The 23,613-nt window shown below is 43.1% G+C and overlaps 1 pseudogene; it reads right to left on the bottom strand.

Moving 5' to 3' along the window:
• Nucleotides 1–653: 653 nt before the first annotated feature.
• LOC110522775 lies at nucleotides 654–22,228 on the bottom strand (annotated as a pseudogene).
• Nucleotides 22,229–23,613: the final 1,385 nt, after the last annotated feature.

Below are 23,613 nucleotides of genomic sequence, written 5' to 3'. Positions count from 1 at the left end.
TGAATACAATTACGTTTGAACAATATTTGTCTGTGAGGTTGGTCCTCTTTCGGGTCGAAATTTGAAAACAAATATCCACAGGAACTTATTATGTATCTGACTTTTCAGAGCGCCGGTCGGTATATACACTCGCCTATTGTCTACATATTGTGCAAGTGTTTATGTCGAGTGCGTCAGAAGATTGAAAATACAAACCGCTAGATCCATATACAGACCAGCGTTCCGAAAGTCGGATTAATAACATTTGCCCGTGGGGATTTAGTGTCATATCTGTAGCCAAAAAAGGACCAAATCCGCAAACAACGGGGTAGATAGAGTAAATTCAAATGGAGTTTATTCAACATTGTTTACCATACATGTTAGACGAGTGGGGAAGGAAATCCTACAATCAGAATTCGAAAGGGGAAAGGTGTGGTCAAATCTAGTGCTCCCCAAAATACATTATTTTGACTGTACTCTAGGAATTTGTGTGAGGATCAGATCCATGTTACATTATCTATCTGGGGACCAGTCTTCACTTGCCTTGCAGACATAGGAAACAACCACATCAAAACAACTACCAGAAGATTGTTTTCTTATCAAAACGTTTATTTCCACTTTGTTAGGGAAAAAAGTGCAACTAGGGCTTTACAATGGTGGCATAACTGGGATTGATTACCGCCAAAGTATGGGGTAGTCGATTGTTATATTGCCTAGATGAGGTGCTGCTAACAGAATGAGGGCTTCCCCACACTCCAGTCGCTGCTCAGCACTTTGTCCCCCTCCCTGCCCCTTAGTCTCTCCTCCTTCAGCTTCCCCCTGGCTGGCCAGCGTCTCCTCCAGACCATCCTGATCAGAGCTGGCGTTCTGCAACTCAGGCCGCTCTTCATCCTCCACATCCATCTCAAACACAAGGGCAGGTTGGAGCTCAGCTGGGACACAGAGAACAGAAAAGAAGTTTGGAACGAGAGATTCTGAATAATCTAAACCAAACTACAACAAGCCTGTTAAAGGCTTAGTAAGGGAATCCCCTTTCCATTGTCTTACCACACAGGCCACTTTCCGGATCCAATTCACAGCCCCAAACTGGGCCTTCATGTTCTTCAAGTCTCTCCACTGATTCTCCAGTACCACCCCATGTGCATGGATGGCACCACTCTGCTGGTCTAACCTGAGAATACAGATGGCACAGTCAACAGGTGACCCATGATGACTGCAGTGAAGATAGGTGAATTACAGGTTAAGGTGATAGTTGGTGTTTAGATGTATAGTTCCTTCAGAAAGTATTCACATCTCTTTACCTTTTTCACATTTTGTTACAGCCTGAATTTTAAATAGATTAAATTGAGATTGTATCACTGATCTACACAAAATACCCTATAATGTCAAAGTGGAATTTTGTTTGTAGAACATTTTTGAAATTCATAGAAAATGAAAAGCTGAAATGTCTTGAGTCAATAAGTATTCAACCACTTTGTTATGGCAACCCTAAATAAGTTCAGGAGTAAAAATGTGCTTAACAAATTGAATAATAAGTTGCAAGGACTCATTTGTGTTCAATAATAGTTGTTAACATTACTTTTGAATAACTACCCCATCTCTATGCCCCACACATACAATTATCTTTAAGGTTCCTCAATCAAGTAGTGAATTTCAAGCACAGATTTAACCACAAAGACCAGGGAGGTTTTCCAATGCCTCTCAAAGAAGGGCAGCTATTGGTAAAGTTATTAATTAAGCTTTGGATGGTGTATCAATACACCCAGTCACTATAAAGATACAGCCGTCCTTCCTAACTCAGTTGAGAGGAAGGAAACCGCTCAGGGTTTAACTTAAATGAGTGAAAAGGAAGCCTGTACAGAATAAAAATATTCCAAAACATGCATCCTGTATTACTTAAGTAATACTGCAAAAAAAAGTATGACAAAGAAATTAACTTAGTCCTGAATACAAAGCATTATATTTGGGGCAAATCCAACATCACTGAGTACCACAAGCATGGTGGTGGCTGCATCATGTTATGGGCATGCTTGTCATTGGCAAGGACTAGGGAGTTTTTTTTAGGATAAAAATAAACAAAATAGAGCTGAGCACAGGCAAAATCCTATAGGAAAATCTGGTTCAGTATGCTTTCCAGACAAATTCAGGAGACAAATGCACCTTTCAGCAGGACAATAACCTAAAACACAAGGCCAAATCTTTACTGGAGTTGCTTGCCAAGACAACATTGAATGTTCCCGAGTGGCCAAGTTACAGTTTTGACTTAAATCGTCTTGAACATCTATGGCAAGACTTGACAATGGCTGTCTAGCAATGATCAACAATCAACTTGACAGAGCTTGAAGAATTTAAAAAATAATGGGCAAATATTGTACAATTGAGGTGTGCAAAACTCTTAGACTGACACAAAAAGACTCACAGCTGTAATCGCCACCAAAGGTGCTTCTACAAAGTATTGACTCAGGGGTGTGAATACTTAGTGTCAAGAAAAAGTATGTGAACCCTTTGGAATTACCTGGACTTCTGCATAAATTGGTCATAATAATTTGATCTGATCTTCATCTAGGTCACAACAATAGACAAACACAGTCTGCTTAAACTAATAACACAAACAATTATACATTTTCATGTCTTTATTGAACACACTGTGTAAACATTCACAGAGCAGGGTGGAAAAGTATGAACCCTTGGACTTAATAACTGGTTGACCCTCTTTTGGCAGCAATAACCTCAACCAAACGTTTTTTGTAGTTGCAGATCAGACCTGTACAACGGTCAGGAGGAATTTTGGACCATTCCTCTTTACAAAACTGTTTCAGTTCAGCAATATTCTTGGAATGTCTGGTGTGAACCACTTTCTTGATATCATGCCACAGCATCTCAAATCGGGTCAGAACTTTGACTGGGCCACTCCAGAAGGTGTATTTTTTTCTGTTAAAGCCATTCTGTGTCGATTTACTTCTGTGTTTTGTCTCGTTGTCCTGTTGCATCGCCCAACTTCTGTTGAGCTTCAATTGGCGGACACATAGCCTAACATTCTCCTGCAAAATGTCTTGATAAACTTGGGAATTCATTTTTCTGTCGATGATAGATAGCTGTCCAGGCCCTGAGGCAGCAAAGCAGCCCCAAACCATGATGCTCCTGCCACCATACTTTACAGTTGGGATGAGGTTTTGATGTTGGTGTGCTGTGCCTTTTTCTCTCCACACATAGTGTTGTGTTCCTTCCAACCAACTCAACTGTAGTTTCATTTGTCCACAGAATATTTTGCCAGTAGCGCTGTGGAACATCCAGATGCACTTTTGCGAACTTAAGACGTGCAGCAATGTTTTTCTGGGACAGGAGTGGCTTCTTCAGTGGTGTCCTCCCATGAACACCATTCTTGTTTAGTGTTTTACGTATCGTAGACTCGTCAACAGAGATGTTAGCATGTTCCAGAGATTTCTGTAAGTCTTTAGCTGACACTTTAGGATTCTTCTTAACCTCATTGAGAATTCTGCTCTGTGCTCTTGCAGTCATCTTTGCAGGACGGCCACTCCTAGGGAGAGTAGCAAGAGTGGTGAACTTTCTAACTTTTTAGACAAATTGTCTTACCGTGGACTGATGAACATCAAGGCTTTTAGAGATACTTTTGTAACTCTTTCAAGCTTTATGCAAGTAAACAATTCTTGATTTTGGGTCCTTTGAGATCTCTTTTGTTTGAGGCATGGTTCACAGCAGGCAATGCTTCTTGTGAATAGCAAACTAACATTTTGTGAGTGTTTTTTTTATAGGGCAGGGCAACTCTAACCAACATCTCCAATCTCGTCTCATCAATGATTGTACTCCAGGTTAGCTGACTCCTGACTCCAATTAGCTTTTGGAGAAGTCATTAGCCTAGGGGTTCACATACATTTTCCAACCTACACTGTGAATGTTTAAATTATGTATTCAATATAGACAAGAAAAATACAATAATTTGTGTGTTATTAGTTTAAGCACACTATGTTTGTCTGTTGTTGTGACTAAGATGAAGATCAGATCTAATTTTATGACCAATTTATGCAGAAATCCAGATAATTCCAAAGGGTTCACATACTTTTTCTTGCCACTGTATGTAAATTACATTTCTGTATTTCGTTTTTTTCAAATAAATAATAAAATAATTATGGGTTATTGTGTGTGAGAAACTCAATTTCATCCATTTTGAATTCAGCCTGTAGCACAACAAAATGTGGAATAAGTCAAGTGATATGAATACTTTCTGAAGGCACTAAGTCTTGAGTTTCAGTTTGTAATCAGGTAGAACATAATTAACGGTTTGAGATGAGGTGCAGGTTACAGTTACAAATAGATCACGGATTAGGAATATAGGGCTAGGTTTGCATGTCAGGGAAAAGGGTGTTTCAACCGTACACTAAGACTGGGGTTCCAGTGGAACTCCTCCTCACAGCTGAGAGCTGAGCCGAGAGGGAGCTGGGCCAGGACACGCCCCCTGCTCTCCTCCTCCTCCTCTGATGCTTGCAGCACCACTGTCAATGTTTCATCGTCATAGAAACGAGCATCCTGGCAACTGTACACACAGTCAGAACTTAAACACACAGACGTGCAAAAAAATAAAATAATGGGTCTATAATAGTCATTAACACCAATTAAAAACAACAAATAATCAATTGCAGATCATCATTAGAGCAAGTAATATGCAATGAATGTTCCCATAATTTGCCTGTACAGCTAGATGTTGCATTGTTGAGAGGGTAGGATTCTAGGAAAGAGAAGAAGACAAGTGATGCACTCACCTGACTCCTGAAGCATCATTATCAATACTGTGGCTGAGAACATCACTCAGATCTATCGCCACGAAACCAGTGAGAACAGGTCTGTGACAACAGACATAAAAAGATAAACAATCAGTGAAACAAAAAAAACACATGCTCAGTCATAGACAAAGACTTAGTAAATTGGGATTGAACCAGATTAAAATAGGGTGCAGTGCTGTAATGTACTCGTATGGGTCAGTACCCTTCCGCAGTCGGTAAATCTTGCAGGGTGAAATCTCTGGCATGCAGAACACTACATATTGCATATTGGTCTTCTTATCATTGTATCTGGACACCAATTATCATGATAATAACCTTGGCAATATACATTATCTGCGTAATCATCATGAGGAGAGTGTTTTGGTAAAATAAGAAATGACAAGATGTTTGTGTCTTTCAATGACAGAAGTACAGTTTCTGATCTAAAAAGATCAAAACAATAAAATGTACCAAATAAAACACACCACAAATTAACAAACACATTTATTCACTAAAATTGTTATCTGACACAGTGTAGAGAGGAAAACAAACAGCCTGTTTCACAGATTTTCCAATGACCTCCTACAAACAGAGGCAAATCAGTATCACCATAGCTCATGTCATGTCATAACTCAAATTCATATGCCTTCGTTTGGATGTAATCTCTCCAGACTGCTGTCTTGTCATGCAAAACCAATTGAATTAGAATGATAGAATAGTTTCTGCCACATGCAAAACATAAGACGAAGTGTTCCTTGGGGATGTGGCATTGTATGGCTTGTTAATGCAATCATATTACCACAGAAACAAAGGCTGGGAAGGAGAATATAGAAGAGAACTGAGGGGGATGGACAAGGCAACTGAAATAGTGTGTGAGAATGAGGGGGAGAGAGAGAGAGAGAGACTGCAAGATGACAAAACTCCTGTGGTGAGTTAGTCAGATGTATAGCTGCCTGGAATTCTTAGCAGAAGCCTCATGAATGCATGACCAAAGTTCTACTGAAGCTCAAGGCAAAGAAATGTAAAAAAAAGTAGACTCTTGGAATTCTCATTTGAATTACTTAAAATATATATATATATACCTTAGTTATTCAAATTAGATACTAAGTCATTTGAACGACTTAGCTTGTTTGAATGACTTAATTGTTCTTTTGTCTAATTAAGCCTAAATTGTTTTGCAGCTTGTCAGACCGTGTAATGCTTGCTGCAGCCATTAATTCACTGATTCCATCCATTGATATGATTATTCATTGACAGTTCTTTGATAGCTTAAAGCATGGCTGCTTCTGAATACCAGAGCATGTAAATGGGGTGAGTGAGGAGCAGAGCGTAATTCGAGCAGATTAAAAAAATGGTGTCTGCCTTCTCTCCCGCTCCAATTTCTCTCTGGTACTGCTCAGACACAAGGTCTGGGCATCCTCTGCCTAGTGTATTTTTTTTCCTTTATCAGTATTCTTTTAATTAGGCCTATTCGGTTGTAATTATTTAACCTGCCCCACCCACAGTACCCTGTATCTAGTTTATATTGTAGATTGTATAGTTTATATTATATATATATATATATATATATATATATATATATATATATATATATATATATATATATATATTGTACTGGTAGCGAAGTCAGGTGCAGGAGAGCAGAGTTTTGTGAACAGGCGCACACTTTATTTAGGCAAAAGTGCAAAACGCGCAAAACAGTCACAATAATTACTTTTAAGAATAAACATCTTCGTGACAAAATAACACTGAAAAAACAAGCCAGTCTGGCGTGTCAACAATACACACGTAACACAAACAATCGTACACAAAGACATGATGGGGAACAGAGGAATAAATACATGTACAGTGGGGCAAAAAAGTATTTAGTCAGCCACCAATTGTGCAAGTTCTCCCACTTAAAAAGATGAGAGGCCTGTAATTTTCATTATAGGTACACTTCAACTATGACAGACAAAATGAGAAAAGAAAATCCAGAAAATCACATTGTAGGATTTTTAATGAATTTATTTGCAAATTATGGTGGAAAATAAGTATTTGGTCACCTACAAACAAGCAACATTTCTGGCTCTCACAGACCTGTAACTTCTTCTTTAAGAGGCTCCCTTGTCCTCCACTCGTTACCTGTATTAATGGCACCTGTTTGAACTTGTTATCAGTATAAAAGACACCTGTCCACAACTTCAAACAGTCACACTCCAAACTCCACTATGGCCAAGACCAAAGAGCTGTCAAAGGACACCAGAAACAAAATTGTAGACCTGCACCAGGCTGGGAAGACTGAATCTGCAAAAGGTAAGCAGCTTGGTTTGAAGAAATCCACTGTGGGAGCAATTATTAGGAAATGGAAGACATACAAGATCACTGATAATCTCCCTCGATCAGAGGCTCCACGCAAGATCTCACCCCGTGGGGTCAAAATGATCACAAGAACGGTGAGCAAAAATCCCAGGACCACACAGGGGGACCTAGTGAATGACCTGCAGAGAGCTGGGACCAAAGTAACAAAGCCTACCATCAGTAACACACTACGCCACCAGGGACTCAAATCCTGCAGTGCCAGACGTCCTGCTTAAGCCAGTTCATGTCCAGGTCCGTCTGAAGTTTGCTAGAGAGCATTTGGATGATCCAGAAGAAGATTGGGAGAATGTCATATGGTCAGATGAAACCAAAATATAACTTTTTGGTAAAAACTCAACTCGTCGTGTTTGGAGGACAAAGAATGCTGAGTTGCATCCAAAGAACACCATACCTACTGTGAAGCATGGGGGTGGAAACATCATGCTTTGGGGCTGTTTTTCTGCAAAGGGACCAGGATGACTGATCCCTGTAAAGGAAAGAATGAATGGGGCCATGTATCGTGAGATTTTGAGTGAAAACCTCCTTCCATCAGCAAGGGCATTGAAGATTAAACGTGGCTGGATCTTTCAGCATGACAATGATCCCAAACACACCGCCCGGGGAACGAAGGAGTGGCTTCATAAGAAGCATTTCAAGGTCCTGGAGTGGCCTAGCCAGTCTCCAGATTTCAACCCCGTAGAAAATCTTTGGAGGGAGTTGAAAGTCCATGTTGCCCAGCAACAGCCCCAAAACATCACTGCTCTAGAGGAGATCTGCATGGAAGAATGGGCCAAAATACCAGCAACAGTGTGTGAAAACCTTGTGAAGACTTACAGAAAACGTTTGACCTCTGTCATTGCCAACAAAGGGTATATAACAAAGTATTGAGATAAACTTTGGTTATTGACCATATACTTATTTTCCACCATAATTTGCAAATAAATTCATTAAAAATAATTTTCAAGTGGGAGAACTTGCACAATTGGTGGCTGACTAAATACTTTTTTGCCCCACTGTATATTGATTGGGGAATGAAAACCAGGTGTGCAGGGAACAAGACAAAACAAATGGATACATGAAAAATGGAGCGCCGATGGCTAGAAAGCCGGTGACGTCGACCGCTGAATGAACAAGGAAAGGAGCCGACTTCTGTGGAAGACTCCTGGAGCGGACCAGCCACCACCGGCCTGAGGAGAGACACATGGAATGAGGGGTTAATATAGTAAATCGGGGGGAAGCTGTAACCTGTAACATACCTTGTTCACCCTCCTCAGGACTTTGAATGGCCCCATAAACCGCGGACCCGGCTTCCGGCAGGGCAGGCGGAGGGGCAGGTTTCGGGTCGAGAGCCAGACCCTGGGCCTCACTGCGGTGACGGTCCGCGCTGGACCTGCTGGAGGTGACCATGGGCGGCTTCCCAGGTCTCCTCCGCGCGTCTGAACCAATCGTCCACCGCAGGAGCCTCGGTCTGACTCTGATGGCACGGTGCCAGAACCGGCTTGTACCCCAATACACACTGAAAGGGGGAGAGGTTAGTGGAGGAGTGGTGGAGCGAGTTCTGCGCCATCTCTGCACAGGGCACGAACGCTGCCCACTCCCCCGCCCGGCCCTGGCAATAGGACCGCAGAAACCTGCCCACATCCTGGTTCACTCTCTCCACCTGCCCATTACTCTCAGGGTGGAAACCCGAGGTGAGGCTGATCAAGACCCCCAAACGTTCCATGAACGCCCTCCAGACTCTCGAAGTGAACTGGGAACCTCGATCAAACACTATATCCTCAGGCACCCCGTAGTGCAGGAATACGTGTGTAAACAGGGCCTCCGCAGTTTATAGGGCCATAGGGAGACCGGGCAGAGGGAGGAGATGACAGGAATTAGAGAAACAATCCACAACGACCAGGATTGTGGTGTTTCCCTGTGAGGGAGGATGATCCATTAGAAAATCCACCGACAGGTGTGACCAAGGCCGTTGTGGAACGGGTAAGGGATGTAGCTTGCCTCTGGTCAGGAGTCTAGGAGCCTTACACTGGACGCACACCGAGCAGGCGGAAACATAAACCCTAACGTCTCGAGCCAAGGTGTGCCACCAGTACTTCCCAGACAGACAGTGCACCCTCCGACTGATCCTCGGATGACCAGCGGAGGGTGATGTGGGGGCCCAATAGATCAACTGGTCACGGACAGACGGAACGTACTGACACCCGACGGGACACTGGAGTGGAACGGGCTCTGTATGCAACGCCTGCTCAATGTCCGCGTCCAGCTCCCACATGACCGGCGCTACCAGGCAGGAGGCCGGAAGAATGGGAGTCTGATCCATGGGCCGCTCCTCTGTGTCATACAGCCTGGACAGTGCGTCTGCCTTCTTATTCTGGGAACCTGGTCTGTAGGACAGGGTAAACACAAAAAAAGAACATGGCCCACTTTACCTGAAGAGGATTCAGTCTCTTAGCTGCCCGGATGTACTCCAGGTTACGGTGGTCAGTCCAAATGAGGAAAGGGTGTTTAGCCCCCTCAAGCCAATGTCTCCACGCCTTATAAGCCTTAACCACAGCCAACAGCTCCCGGTGCCCCACATCATAGTTCCGCTCCGCCAGGCTGAGTTTCTTTGAGAAGAAAGCACAGGAGCGGAGCTTCAGTGGCGTGCCCGAGCGCTGAGCGAGAACGGCTCTGATCCCAGGCTCGGACACGTCCACCTCCACTATGAATGCCAAAGAGGGAGGAGCCGAGGTAAACAGAGCTCTTAGGTTCCCAAAAGCCCTGTCCGCCGCAACCGACCACTGCAGGCATACAGGACCCCCCTTCAGCAGTGAGGTAATGGGAGCAGCCACCTGGCCAAAGCCCCGGATAAATCTCCGGTAGTAATTGGCAAACCCTAAAAATTGCTGCACCTCCTTTACCGTGGTGGGAGTCGGCCAATTACGCACAGATGCTATGCAGTCACTCTCCATCTCCACCCCTGAAGTGGAAATGCGATACACTAGGAAGGAGACGGTCTGCTGAAAGAACTGGCATTTCTCAGCCTTGACGTACAGGTCATGCTCCAAAAGTCGTCCAAGTACCTTGCGCACCAAGGACACAAGCTCGGCGCGTGTAGTGGAGTATATCAGAATGTCATCGATATACACCACTACACCCTGCCCGTGCAGGTCCCCGAAAATATAGTCTACGAAGGATTGGAAGAGCATTCATCAACCCGTAAGGCATGACGAGATACTCATAATGCCCTGAGGTGGTACTAAACGCTGTCTTCCACTCGTCTCCCTTCCGGATACGCACCAGATTGTACGCACCCCTGAGATCCAGTTTAGTGAAGAAGCGCGTCCCGTGCATTGACTCAATCACCGTGGCGATAAGAGGTAGTAGGTAACTGTACCTCATCGTGATTTGATTGAGACCTCTACAGTCAATGCACGGGCGTAAACCTCTATCCTTCTTCTTCACAAAAAATAAACTTGAGAAGGCGTGTGAAGTGGAGGACCGAATGAACCCCTGACGCAGGGATTCGGAGACATATGTCTCCATAGCCACCGTCTCTGCTTGCGACAGGGGATACACGTGACTCCTGGGAAGTGCAGCGTCTACCAGGAGATTTATCGCACAATCTCCCCGTCGATGGGGTGGTAATTGAGAGCCAAATCGGCATATTTTGGGGGAATGTGCATGGTGGAGACCTGGTCTGGACTTTCCACCGTGGTAGCACCAACGGAAACCCCTACACACCTCCCCGAGCACTCTCGCGACCACCCCGTGAGAGCCCTCTGTTGCCAGGAAATGGTGGGGTTATGAGGAGCCAGCCAGGGAAGGCCTAGTACCATGGGAAACGCAGGAGAGTCAATGAGAAAGAGACTGATTCTCTCCTCGTGACCACCTGTGTCTCCATGGCCAGGGAAATGGTGACTTCCCTGATTAGCCCAGACCTTAATGGTCGACTATCCGGAGCGTGAACCGGGAAAGGTCTATCCACAGGAATAATGGGATCTCTAAACTAAGAGCTAACGCTCTGTCGATAAAATTCCCAGCTGCGCCTGAATCGACAAGCGTCTTATGCTGGGAATGCGGGGAGAACTCAGGGAAACAAACAGGTACAAACAGGTGGACAACAGAGGACTCTGGATGAGAGTGGTGCAGACTCACCTGGGGTGACGCCAGAGTGCCCTGCCTGCTGCCTCGACTCCCTGAGGGACCAACCCGGCACTGACCGGCAGTGTGCCCTCTGCGGCCACAGATGGTGCACGTGAAGGCACCTCCAGCCTCCCAACGTGCAGCCCCTCTCACTATCAACTTCGTTTATTTTCAGCAAACTTAACATGTGTAAATATTTATATAAACATAACAAGATTCAACAACTGAGACATAAACTGAACAAGTTCCACAGACATGTAGTCCCTGAACAAAGGGGGGGGGGGGGGGGGGGGGGGGGGGATCAAAATCAAAAGTAACAGTCAGTATCTGGTGTGGCCACCAGCTGCATTAAGTACTGCAGTGCATCTCCTCCTCATGGACTGCACCAGATTTGCCAGTTCTTGCTGTGAGATGTTACCCCACTATTCCACCAAGGCACCTGCAAGTTACAGGACATTTCTGGGGGGATGGCCCTAGCCCTCACCCTCTGATCTAACAGGTCCCAGACGTGCTCAATGGGATTGAGATCCGGGCTCTTCGCTGGCCATGGCAGAACACTGACATTCCTGTCTTGCAGGAAATCACGCACAGAATGAGCAGTATGGCTGGTGGCATTGTCATGCTGGAGGGTCATGTCAGGATGAGCCTGCAAGAAGGGTACCACATGAGGGAGGATGTCTTCCCTGTAACACAGCGTTGAGATTGCCTGCAATGACAACAAGCTCAGTCCGATGATGCTGTGACACACCGCCCCAGACCATGACGGACACTCCACCTCTAAATCGATCCCGCACCAGAGTACAGGCCTCGGTGTAACGCTCATTCCTTCGACGATAAACGCGGTGAGACAAAATTACAACTCGTCAGTGAAGAGCACTTTTTGCCAGTCTTGTCTGGTCCAGCGACGGTGGGTTTGTGCCCATAGGCGACGTTGTTGCCAGTGATGTCTGGTGAGGACTTGCCTTACAACAGGCCTACAAGCCCTCAGTCCAGCCTCTCTCAGCCTATTGCAGAAAGTCTGAACACTGATGGAGGGATTGTGTGTTCCTGGTGTAACTCGGGCAGTTGTTGTTGCCATCCTGTACCTGTCCCGCAGGTGTGATGTTCGGATGTACCGATCCTGTGCAGGTGTTGTTACATGTGGTCTGCCACTGCGAGGACGATCAGCTGTCCGTCCTGTCTCCCTGTAGCGCTGTCTTAGGCGTCTCACAGTACGGACATTGCAATTTATTGCCCTGGCCACATCTGCAGTCCTCATGCTTCCTTGTAGCATGCCTAAGGTATGTTCACGCAGATAAGCAGGGACCCTGTGCATCTTTCTTTTGGTGTTTTTCAGAGTCCGTAGAAAGGCCTCTTTAGTGTCCTAAGTTTTCCTAACTGTGATATTAATTGCCTACTGTCTGTAAGCTGTTAGTGTCTTAATGACCATTCCACAGGTGCATGTTAATTAATTGTTTCTGGTTCACTGAACAAGCATGGTAAACAGTGTTTAAACCCTTTACAATGAAGATCTGTTGAAGTTATTTGGATTTTTCGTATTATCTTTGAAAGACAGGATCCTGAAAAAGGGACGTTTCTTTTTTTGCTGAGTTTATATACAAAATAAAACATGAGCAAATCAGCCTGAATATCAGGACACACAACTGCAATGCGTTGACTACTGATTAATTCGCTCATTGCATCAAGTAGCAGTAGGTACGTGGGTAAAATCACTGGAGAAACCAAGCAAAGCCAGTAAAAAATTCATATTACAACCTATTTTCCATGTTTGCTCTAGAACGCATTCGTTCAAACTCCAACATGATATACAATAAGGCTGTCACAAAAAGACAACAGGCACACAGTGGCGGAATAAATTGAACTACACATTTGCTTGTTTCATCACAAAACCAGAGAGCAACATCTGTCTGGTGAAGTCCACAAAGCAAATATTGCATGTAAAAAACAGTTATGACCTGCAGCATGCTCAAGCAAGTTAATGTTTGACAGTTTACTAAACAACTACTTACTGCAAGTCAGCACAAAGACAATAGGAGCACCTCCTCCGCTAATCCAGCAGCATTTTAACTTAAACATCATCAAATCAACAAGGCTATATATAGTTATATTTAGTTTAATACACTGAAAACAAACTTAAAGATACCAAAAACTATTTAGTCCAATAAATATCATGTGGGTGTCCATGGCACCCTCGCATGGGTGACAATGAACCAGCTAAGTTAACTAGCTAGTTAACGTGAGCCTACATCTAGGCTACATATTGAACTTCAATCGTCTCAGGCCAGTGGCACAATATATTAATTTAGATCAGAATCATCATCATAATTATTGGCCTGTAGAGAATTAAATGAAAACCACAAGTCCAAATCTCCATCAATTTTTTTAAACATTTTAGTCATTTAGCAGATGCTCTTATCCAGAGAAACTTACAGTAGCAATTAGGGTTTAAGTGTCTTGCTCAAGGGCCTATAAACAGATATGGCTCAGGGATTCGAACCAGCAATCTTTTGGTTACTGGCCCAACACTCTTAAATGCTAGGCTACCTGCAACTCCACCAATGGCTTAAAAAAGGGTTGATTTAGCAAGCTAGCTACTGCAGGACATCAACACAAGCAGATGAGAAAAACGTGTTTTTCTGACAATGATGATGTTTTGCTTAGGATGTGATTTCATTGGGGAGAAGTCAAATCCAAACTGGACAGTTTGGACTGTGTCAGGATAACAATCAAATGCTATGGCGGCAACACCGGGCGGCAACATGTCATACTCTTTTGTTCCAGACAGCATCAGATACATGGGCTGCACGTACTGAGACAGAGGGGCGCTGTTTCCCTCACCCGGTTGATTTCTCTTGTGAGATTCAGCCACTTGCGAATCGATGAGAAATTATGAAAACACAGAGACGAAAGACACATCATTTTGTTTTTATTGGTCTGATATTTTTGGGGAAGTCTGGCTTCCCTTAGCATCAATGAATACACACCACTGATTGCATCTGAAACTGTTCTTTAGAGATTGCAAGTTGAAGTTAGGGCTTCATCTAGGTTCATGCCACCTGGGCCTATTGACCCAGCTGTGGATAGGTACACTACAGATGCCTCTCTCCCCTATGTCAGGAATAGTTTTACCCGCTCTGAGGAACAAGCCCTTAGAATCTCCAGAATGACACCTCCAAAGTCATCCGCCCAGAGGACAAGGGAGACGATGTTATTGTACAAGACTACACTGTCTATAACACTGAAGTACTCAGGCAACTGAATGATCAGACATTCTATAAGAGACTCACTACAAACCCCACAAAATAGCTTTTGGCTGTAATCGTACAGGTTGTCGCTAAAGGCACACGCAGTGGTAACAACACCAAAAGAGATCAGATTATTGCTGCTCCATGCTGGTTAAATGCAGTCCCTAAAATACTGGTGAATTATCTAAATCCCCAAAGGGACAGGACCAATCTTCTGTGTGATATCAGAGCAGGTTTGGATGAAGGCATGAAGATCTCTGCTCGGCTTCAAATGCCCTGATTGTTAAATACGCAACACATGTATTGTGACACTTTTGTTTACCAAAGACCCACAATTAGATATTAGTTCAACTCCTTCCCGCTAATAATAACGACTCCATACAACATTATTGTCCAAAGAGGTGACTACTGGTTTCTTGAAGTGTTTGAAATAGCCTAATTGGTCTGCAGCAAGTTGATCCCTGCTATGCAAGGATTTATTTTGCAACCCATCTACCAAATCCATCCATTATGCACGGTTCTCCCTCTCAAGCGTTCCTTCTCAAAATGCTTTCAAATCAATATTCTTTGCTTTATCATCAAATTAATGGGTTGTTGTCGTCAGTGCTATTGGAAATCGGATAGCTTCCTTATATTTCAGTAAACCATTAGCCAACAGTTCAAAGATTAAACATAGTGATTAAATGTACTTTCTTCCTGTTATTGTGAACTGTAGGCTATAACAAGTTAAACCGTTCGATTGAAGGCATATCACAAACATCTTTTTATAGGCGATGCATGTTTGGCTAATAAAAATATGTTGCTCGCTGGTGATGGATACTTTAACTGTAGATTTAGACTAATGTTATAGCTCACATAGGCTACTTCTCTACCAGAGCCCGTGAGATAACTGGTCCTACTGGTAAGTGCGGTCTAAGCGATTCCCTTTTGATATCATGTTACCTCCCTACATTGATTATATTGATGAAAAACCGCTGTTTACCTCATGCCGCACACATTTCATTCGTCATTTCATTCTAGCTCACAATCAACGACGGCTATTTACTGTAATCCCTCCAGCAGTGGCGAAGTGTAGGCCTATGACTATGTAACCTTGTGACACAGTCCTACTGGACTCTGTGCCGAAATGTCACACTTCATCTCAAAGTATTTAAAAATGGTTGGCGTTTCAAATATATTCTATTCTCCTTTCTCTTGTTTATATTATGACTATATTCTCACCAATATTACTTCATGTAAGTAAGCTTTTACATGTGTATTTGTCTGTCTTTATAATAATACTATTGAATTTGTAGAGCGAATTTCACACGCTCAATGCACATGTGAAGCTTGTTGACGCTTGCTTTATGTGCGCAAATCATCTGACCGCTGCAGTTTGAAATGATTTATTCCCTTTTATTTATGGAAACAAGCAGAGACTTGTTTTTATTATTTATGGAGTCGTTTATTATTTACAATTAATTCATTTATGACATTTTTGCTTTTTTAAAAACAGTATGGTGTTTCTATTCCAAGGAAAACAAAAATACATTTTACAGTAGCCTATGTATTGCCTACCCAAAACACCCGTTAATACATTTGAAGTCCTTCAAAATATAAACTACATATCATAATGTTTGAAAGTAGAATATAAACTAGATATAGGCTACTGTGGATGGGGTAGGTTAAATAATTACAACCATATCACATCAGTCTTACAAAGCTACAAAATTACCAACTGTGGTGGCTTATTTCTGCATTACCAAATGAGGAGAAACAAACTTCACACAGCAGTCAGAGTTATACTTAAACTACATTTTTAATAATAAGAGCTTTGCAATAGCATTTTGTGACAACAGTGACAACAGAAAAGTACAAAGATCTTTTATAGCCAAGATACACCCCTCTCAACCTACATGACGAACCACAGATCTTAGGAACAGTTCACAAAGGGACTTTATAATTGAGAAAGGAGTATCCCTTAGCCAGATAACATTCACTATAAATTATCGTTCAGTTTGGTCCCTAAGACGAGGTTCTAATCTTGTTCCCGGTACTTCATAGCACATAACCATTACCTCATCTAATGGCATAACTCAATTGTCAACTCTAGATACTCCCATTTCAAGTAAAACCCCTTCTTGACCCCTCTCCTGGACATGCTCACTGAGAGGAGTGAGCCTCTAGGTCATACACTATACCAGGATAAATGTAAGATCAGAGAGGACATACAATGGTTCCAGACACTGCCATACACCTCCCTCAATGCCAAAGGAGGGATTGACTGGTGCACAGACATTGTGGAGAAAGGTAATTGGTTCCCCATTAATCACGCCATCCCTTCACATGGTTTAAGAATAGGTAAAGACACATTCACATATGAAGACAATGTTCCCTCCTGTCCTCTTCCCTTTCTGATATTCTGCATAGCACCAGAGGCATGTGAAAGACAAGCCTGACCTCTCCCCTCTCTGGGCCCCAAGTGACTGAGCCCCAACTGAGTGAAGAAATGCAACTGCCAACACCAGAGTCATTAGAAATACATTCTAATAAAAAGTATATCACATAAGAATATTATGCAGATAAGACATTTTAATTACTTATGTTACCCAACTAATTCTGATTCATCCGCCACACAGCATACTCAAACGTTATTATTCAGCTCACCTTGACGGTCAGCTGATTCATGAGGAGAGCCTGTAGTTCTGGGCTGATTAAAAATAGAGAATTTAGTTAGTCTGAACATAAAAAAACGTAGACATCTGCTATATCAGTCTTTTCAATGTCAGATGAGATTTGATGTCCTGCAGTGGCACCTACAGGACACTTTGAATCACTACATTTCAAATGTTTAACATATTTTTGCATTAGTGCTTACGGCTCAACTACATGATCTATTACTTATTATAAACCAGGTGGTTTGAGCCCTGAATGCTGATTGGCTGAAAGCCATGGTATATCAGACCGTATACCACGGATATTACAAATAATTGCTTGTTTAATGTTCTAATTACGTTGGTAAACAGTTTGATAATAGCATTAAGGCACCTCGGGGGGGGGGTTGTGGTTGTGGTTGTGGTATATGGCCAATATACCACGGCTAAGGGCTGTATCCAGGCACTCTGCATTTCGTTGTGCATAAGAACAGCCCTTAGCCGTGGTATATTGGCCATATAAGGCCCGAGCGGATGTGGTATTACTTAGGATGTGGTATTACTTACGTACAAGTCATTGGACACTTTTCTCACCTTGATCGTCCCCATAGTAGAAGTTACAGAAACTCATCCTGGACTTGTGTGCTGGTGTTCTTCTCCTAAAAACAGGAATTGGTTCGGATCATGCCTTTTAGGGGTGCTGTCATTCTTGGAAAAAGGGCTGAGGCAAACAGTGACCTGAACGAACTTAGTGAGCCTAAGGTCCATCTGCATGAGGATATCCTCCCAAACCTCACACATACGGGTGAGAGAGGGAGACGCAGGTACTGAAGGAAAGATATAGAGAGAGACAGAATAAGTTGGATCGAGAGAGAAAGACCAATGGCCAGACTAGTCTGATGAATGCCCTCATATCCCTATGGAAATATGAACTATGAGGAGACATCTTGCCATATTAGTTACATAAGGAGGGTACTGACCTGCAGCAGAGTGGAGATGTGGGTGAACTTATGTGCCATCCTGGTGACCTAAGGGAGACAGTGGGACAGCAGCCCTGTGTCGAGCTGGAGGACACAACGAGCGTACATAGTGAAAGAGCTCAAATAAGATAAGAATATATACTGAACAAAAATATAAATGCAACATGCAACAATTTCAAAGACTTCACTGAGTTACAGTTCACATAAGGAAATCAGTAAATGTACATAAATTCATTAGACCTTGATCTATGGATTTCACACGACTGAGCAGGGGTGCAGCCATGGGTGGGCCTGGGAAGGCATAGGCCCACGCCAATCAGAATACGTGTTTCCCCACAAAAGGGCTTTATTACAGACAGAAATACTCCTCAGTTCCATCAGCTGTCTGGGTGGCTGGTCTCAGACGATCCCGCACATGAAGAAGCCGGATGTGGAGATCCTGGGCTGGCGTGGTTACACGTGGTCTGCGGTTGTGAGGCCGGTTGGACGTACTGCCAAATTCTCTACTTATGGTAGAGAAATTAACATTCAATTATCTCGCAACAGCTCTGGTGGACATTCCTGCAGTCAGCATGCCAATTGCATGCTCCCTCAAAACTTGAGACATCTGTGGCATTGTGTTCTGTGACCAAACTGCACATTTTAGAGTGGACATTTATTGTCCCCAGCACAAGGTGCACCTATGTATTGGCCATGCTGTTTAATCAGCTTCTTGATATGCCACACATGTCCGGTGGATGGATTATCTTTGCAAAGGAGAAATGCTCACTAACAGGGATGTAAACACATTTCTGCACAGCTTTTTATGCATATGGAACATTTCTGGGATCTTTTATTTCAGCTAATGAAACATGGGACCAACACTTTATATACTGTGTTTATTTTTTTGTTCAGTATAGAAGATGACAGTCTTGATGGGTCAGAAATATACTCAATTTCACTTAAATGTAGGCATAACTGATTACCTGGATGTAGCAGATCTCCGGGTCGTTGTCAGCTGACCTGATTTCTTTGATGATAAACAGGGACTTCAGGTCACCGGACAGACACAGGATATGACATATCCCATGAGATTGTGTGTTAACTGAATCTTCCATAATAAAGCATGTGAAACTTGCATCACTCACTTCCCCCATAAGGTTTAGGATCTCGTTTGACTCCTCACTACAAGATGGAGGGTTGGTTATGAGAAAACGTATCCTAGTGCAGACAGGTTGTCTAAAATATCATTTAAATGAATCGCAGTCGCTGAAGATACATACACATATCTTTGATGTAGTACTGTAGCTAAGAATAAACAAATCATGTCTTCAGTAGGGGGCAGATGCAGCAAAACAAGCTAAATGCTGTAAAGTATGTGTTAACACAAGAACCAAGAGTTCTCCAAAATATATTTTACTTGAATAAATGACAAATGATTGATTCGTCAGTGACATTATAAAAACACGTTTACCTCTTGGGAAGAGTTGGCAACTTGGGAAGAAAAAGGTTGGACTCGTCTTCAGAGGTGTAGAATGAGTAGAGGACACTGAAAGACACAAAGTTTATATTTCACTACACAGTTCAGACACACTCAAAAGTATCTAGTGTAACTCTCCTCCCCCCTGTAGACCTGCTCTTCTCCAGCACCTCCATCCAGGGCATAGGGTTCTCCACTGGGAACAGATGAAGAATCTCTGCATCACACAGCACCACCAGCTTAAGTGTTCCCGGGGCTAAAGTCCAGGACTGAACACAAAACAGAGGACACACATTAGATAAGCACTGAACAAATGCAGAGGCTGACACACTGTGCTGTAGTAAATGTGTTGAGTGTGTGAAGGTTTATTGTTGTAACAGTGGTAATGTAACATAACGTATATGCTTCCAATGTGATAAGTAACTTGAGACAGTCAGGTCTATCTCTTACCATCAGGTCTCCAAGCTAACGCAGTGATCTCCTTTCCCGTATTCTCATTGGGTGGCAAACACAGATGACTCCCATAATAAACTGATGTGATCTGGTATTGATCTGGGTATGAAAGTGTGGGTGTGTTTCTCTCTTTACCTAGCCAGCAGTGTTTGCGAGAGCAATGAGATCCCTCTTTGGAAACCATGCCATACACAGAACTGGGTTTGGAAACTGCTTCTCCCCCACTTGACGAAAGGAAGGCATTATTGTGTACTGAAAATAGAATACAGCAGCATTTAACAAGATCATGCCAGGGGGCACAGTTTTGCTGCACTTTTTTATTAAAGAAATAGCTAGCTAATTGTGTCAATGACAGTGTCTGATGGAGTTTGGAAATAACCTCTAATAGCCCAGACCAAAGGCTGGCAGTGACACTATCCTATAATCGGGTCCCCAGGCTAATTGCTCATACACGGAAGTGTCAGGGGAACGAGATCAAAGATGATCTACTATAAGAATGAGAGGATGTGCCTCTACCTCTCTGACGAGACTAGCCCGATGAGATTGAGACAGGTACAGAACGAAAACACAACAGTAGAAGACACCTTTATCACTGTTAGCCTACATAGATTGCCCACGCGTGCAAGCTATGCTAGACAGTGACAAGAAGCAACATTGTAATAATTATTCAAATAATAGCTAGCTAGTTTACGTTTAATTTATCAACAATTGTCTTGTAAAGTTGACTTGTCAATAGCTAGCTTGCTTAAGTAAGTCAACTTGCTAACAACAACTGCGAGTGCGAGGGGAAAGAAATAGCCAGTGTATGGCATTTTACTGGGATGTCTGAGGACCAACTATGTTACTTTCAAAATAGCTACTAACGATAACAGTTTATGCCTAGCTATCTCCATGTTCACATTTCGCTGCGGACAGCGCGGTGGGTGAAGTCTTGACCAATTGTCTTCAAATCTGAGTAGCCAATGAAATACAAGCAATGGGGAAATTGAAAGGACAAACTAAACTACTGTGCTGCTGAAAAAAAAATCGCCTCTTCGTTTGGCTGCTACTATCTAACTGCTGTTTGGGGATAGCTAGCTAGATATGATCGTCAATGCGTGTAGATTAAAAAATAATCATTAAAAAAATTCACCAGTAAAAAACGAAATTAGATGACCAAATACAATATCTCATTAATGGCTGGACATTCGTGTAGTTGGATGATGGCCACTTTGGATGATTAGGACACGGACCCACCTAGAGTTTAAATGGTTATCAATGTGAGAGCTAAAAAAATGAAATACTTCTGAAAAGTTGAAGTGGTAAATGACCATAAGTGTTAAACTGACAGTTCGGTCTGTAAACTGTTCTCTAGTCTAGTTGAAAGGACGCTCAGATTGGGAAAGCTCCAGTTCTATTCTTACCAGACCATGAGCGAGGCTATTCGAAGACACTACCAATTAATGCAGTTATTTTTAAATGATACCCTCAACAAGGTACACTTAAGCTATTTCAATATAGAAGATGGATGGTGTAAGTCCATGGGGCTTTGAAAAGATGAGTGGGGTGTGTGTTCTGGGGCAGGGAATGAAGGGTTGGTGCTGTGGGACAGTTGATGGAGAAGTGGTGTTGGTGTCAGTGGTTTGCCACTGTGTGTATGAGGGGGGTTGCTGGTTTGATAGAGCTGTCCTAATGGACATTCCTCCCTGCCCTGTAACTAGCACTTAACTCTAATCAGTAGTTGGAGAACCGGAATAGCGCTGTGCTGTTAAGACCAACCGTCTGCCATAACGGTCCACAGATTAACCAAGTGGGGCTGCAGAGCCAGAATGTGTCTGTGCCCTTCCAACCCAACCTTAGTTTCGCCGAGCAAATTTGGCTCAAGCAGAAAACTGTCGCTACCTGTCACTCAGGGTATAAGGCAGAGGCATCAGTGAGAGACAGCCTGCAGTGAGAGGACAGAGAGTATTTCAAGGCTGATGGAGAGGATGTGTGCTCAAGAGAAAGCATTGCTTGGACCATAACTGGCCCCCAACCTCCATTGTGTAGAAAACACTCATACACTGAAGAGTCTATACTGAGAACAGCTTCTTCAGAGGCAGGTCTCAGGTCAATTAATCAACTCCACTGGCCACAGAGGAGGCAGAGTTACAGTGGAGAGAAAAGGGAGATGTCAAGCTCCGATTCAAGATTAGCATCAGCTCCTAACCCTAACCCATACTGTGACTGACAGAGCCTGGCCTTCCTCCTCCCCCATATTTATGGTACAGACAGATGCATACTGTGCAGGTAGCAGAGTACATTCATCTTTCATGACCACCAGCTTTGTAGGTTTGATAGTGCAACATGTTGAGGTACAAAGTGAAAAGACTCCCAGTTCCATGTGTTAGAGAGTGTGTATGTGTGAGCATTTCGTTCTGTGTGTAAAGTACAGTATACAGTGCCTTGCGAAAGTATTCGGCCCCCTTGAACTTTGCGACCTTTTGCCACATTTCAGGCTTCAAACATAAAGATATAAAACTGTATTTTTTTGTGAAGAATCAACAACAAGTGGGACACAATCATGAAGTGGAACGACATTTATTGGATATTTCAAACTTTTTTAACAAATCAAAAACTGAAAAATTGGGCGTGCAAAATTATTCAGCCCTTTTACTTTCAGTGCAGCAAACTCTCTCCAGAAGTTCAGTGAGGATCTCTGAATGATCCAATGTTGACCTAAATGACTAATGATGATAAATACAATCCACCTGTGTGTAATCAAGTCTCCGTATAAATGCACCTGCACTGTGATAGTCTCAGAGGTCCGTTAAAAGCGCAGAGATCATCATGAAGAACAAGGAACACACCAGGCAGGTCCGAGATAATGTTGTGAAGAAGTTTAAAGCCGGATTTGGATACAAAAAGATTTCCCAAGCTTTAAACATCCCAAGGAGCACTGTGCAAGCGATAATATTGAAATGGAAGGAGTGTCAGACCACTGCAAATCTACCAAGACCTGGCCGTCCCTCTAAACTTTCAGCTCATACAAGGAGAAGACTGATCAGAGATGCAGCCAAGAGGCCCATGATCATTCTGGATGAACTGCAGAGATCTACAGCTGAGGTGGGAGACTCTGTCCATAGGACAACAATAAGTCGTATATTGCACAAATCTGGCCTTTATGGAAGAGTGGCAAGAAGAAAGCCATTTCTTAAAGATATCCATAAAAAGTGTCGTTTAAAGTTTGCCACAAGCCACCTGGGAGACACACCAAACATGTGGAAGAAGGTGCTCTGGTCAGATGAAACCAAAATTGAACTTTTTGGCAACAATGCAAAACGTTATGTTTGGCGTAAAAGCAACACAGCTCATCACTCTGAACACACCATCCCCACTGTCAAACATGGTGGTGGCAGCATCATGGTTTGGGCCTGCTTTTCTTCAGCAGGGACAGGGAAGATGCTTAAAATTGATGGGAAGATGGATGGAGCCAAATACAGGACCATTCTGGAAGAAAACCTGATGGAGTCTGCAAAAGACCTGAGACTGGGACGGAGATTTGTCTTCCAACAAGACAATGATCCAAAACATAAAGCAAAATCTACAATGGAATGGTTCAAAAATAAACATATCCAGGTGTTAGAATGGCCAAGTCAAAGT

Source organism: Oncorhynchus mykiss, chromosome 30, assembly GCF_013265735.2.
Source record: "Oncorhynchus mykiss isolate Arlee chromosome 30, USDA_OmykA_1.1, whole genome shotgun sequence".
NCBI lineage: Eukaryota > Metazoa > Chordata > Actinopteri > Salmoniformes > Salmonidae > Oncorhynchus > Oncorhynchus mykiss.
This window is presented reverse-complemented; position numbering and strand designations above follow the sequence as displayed.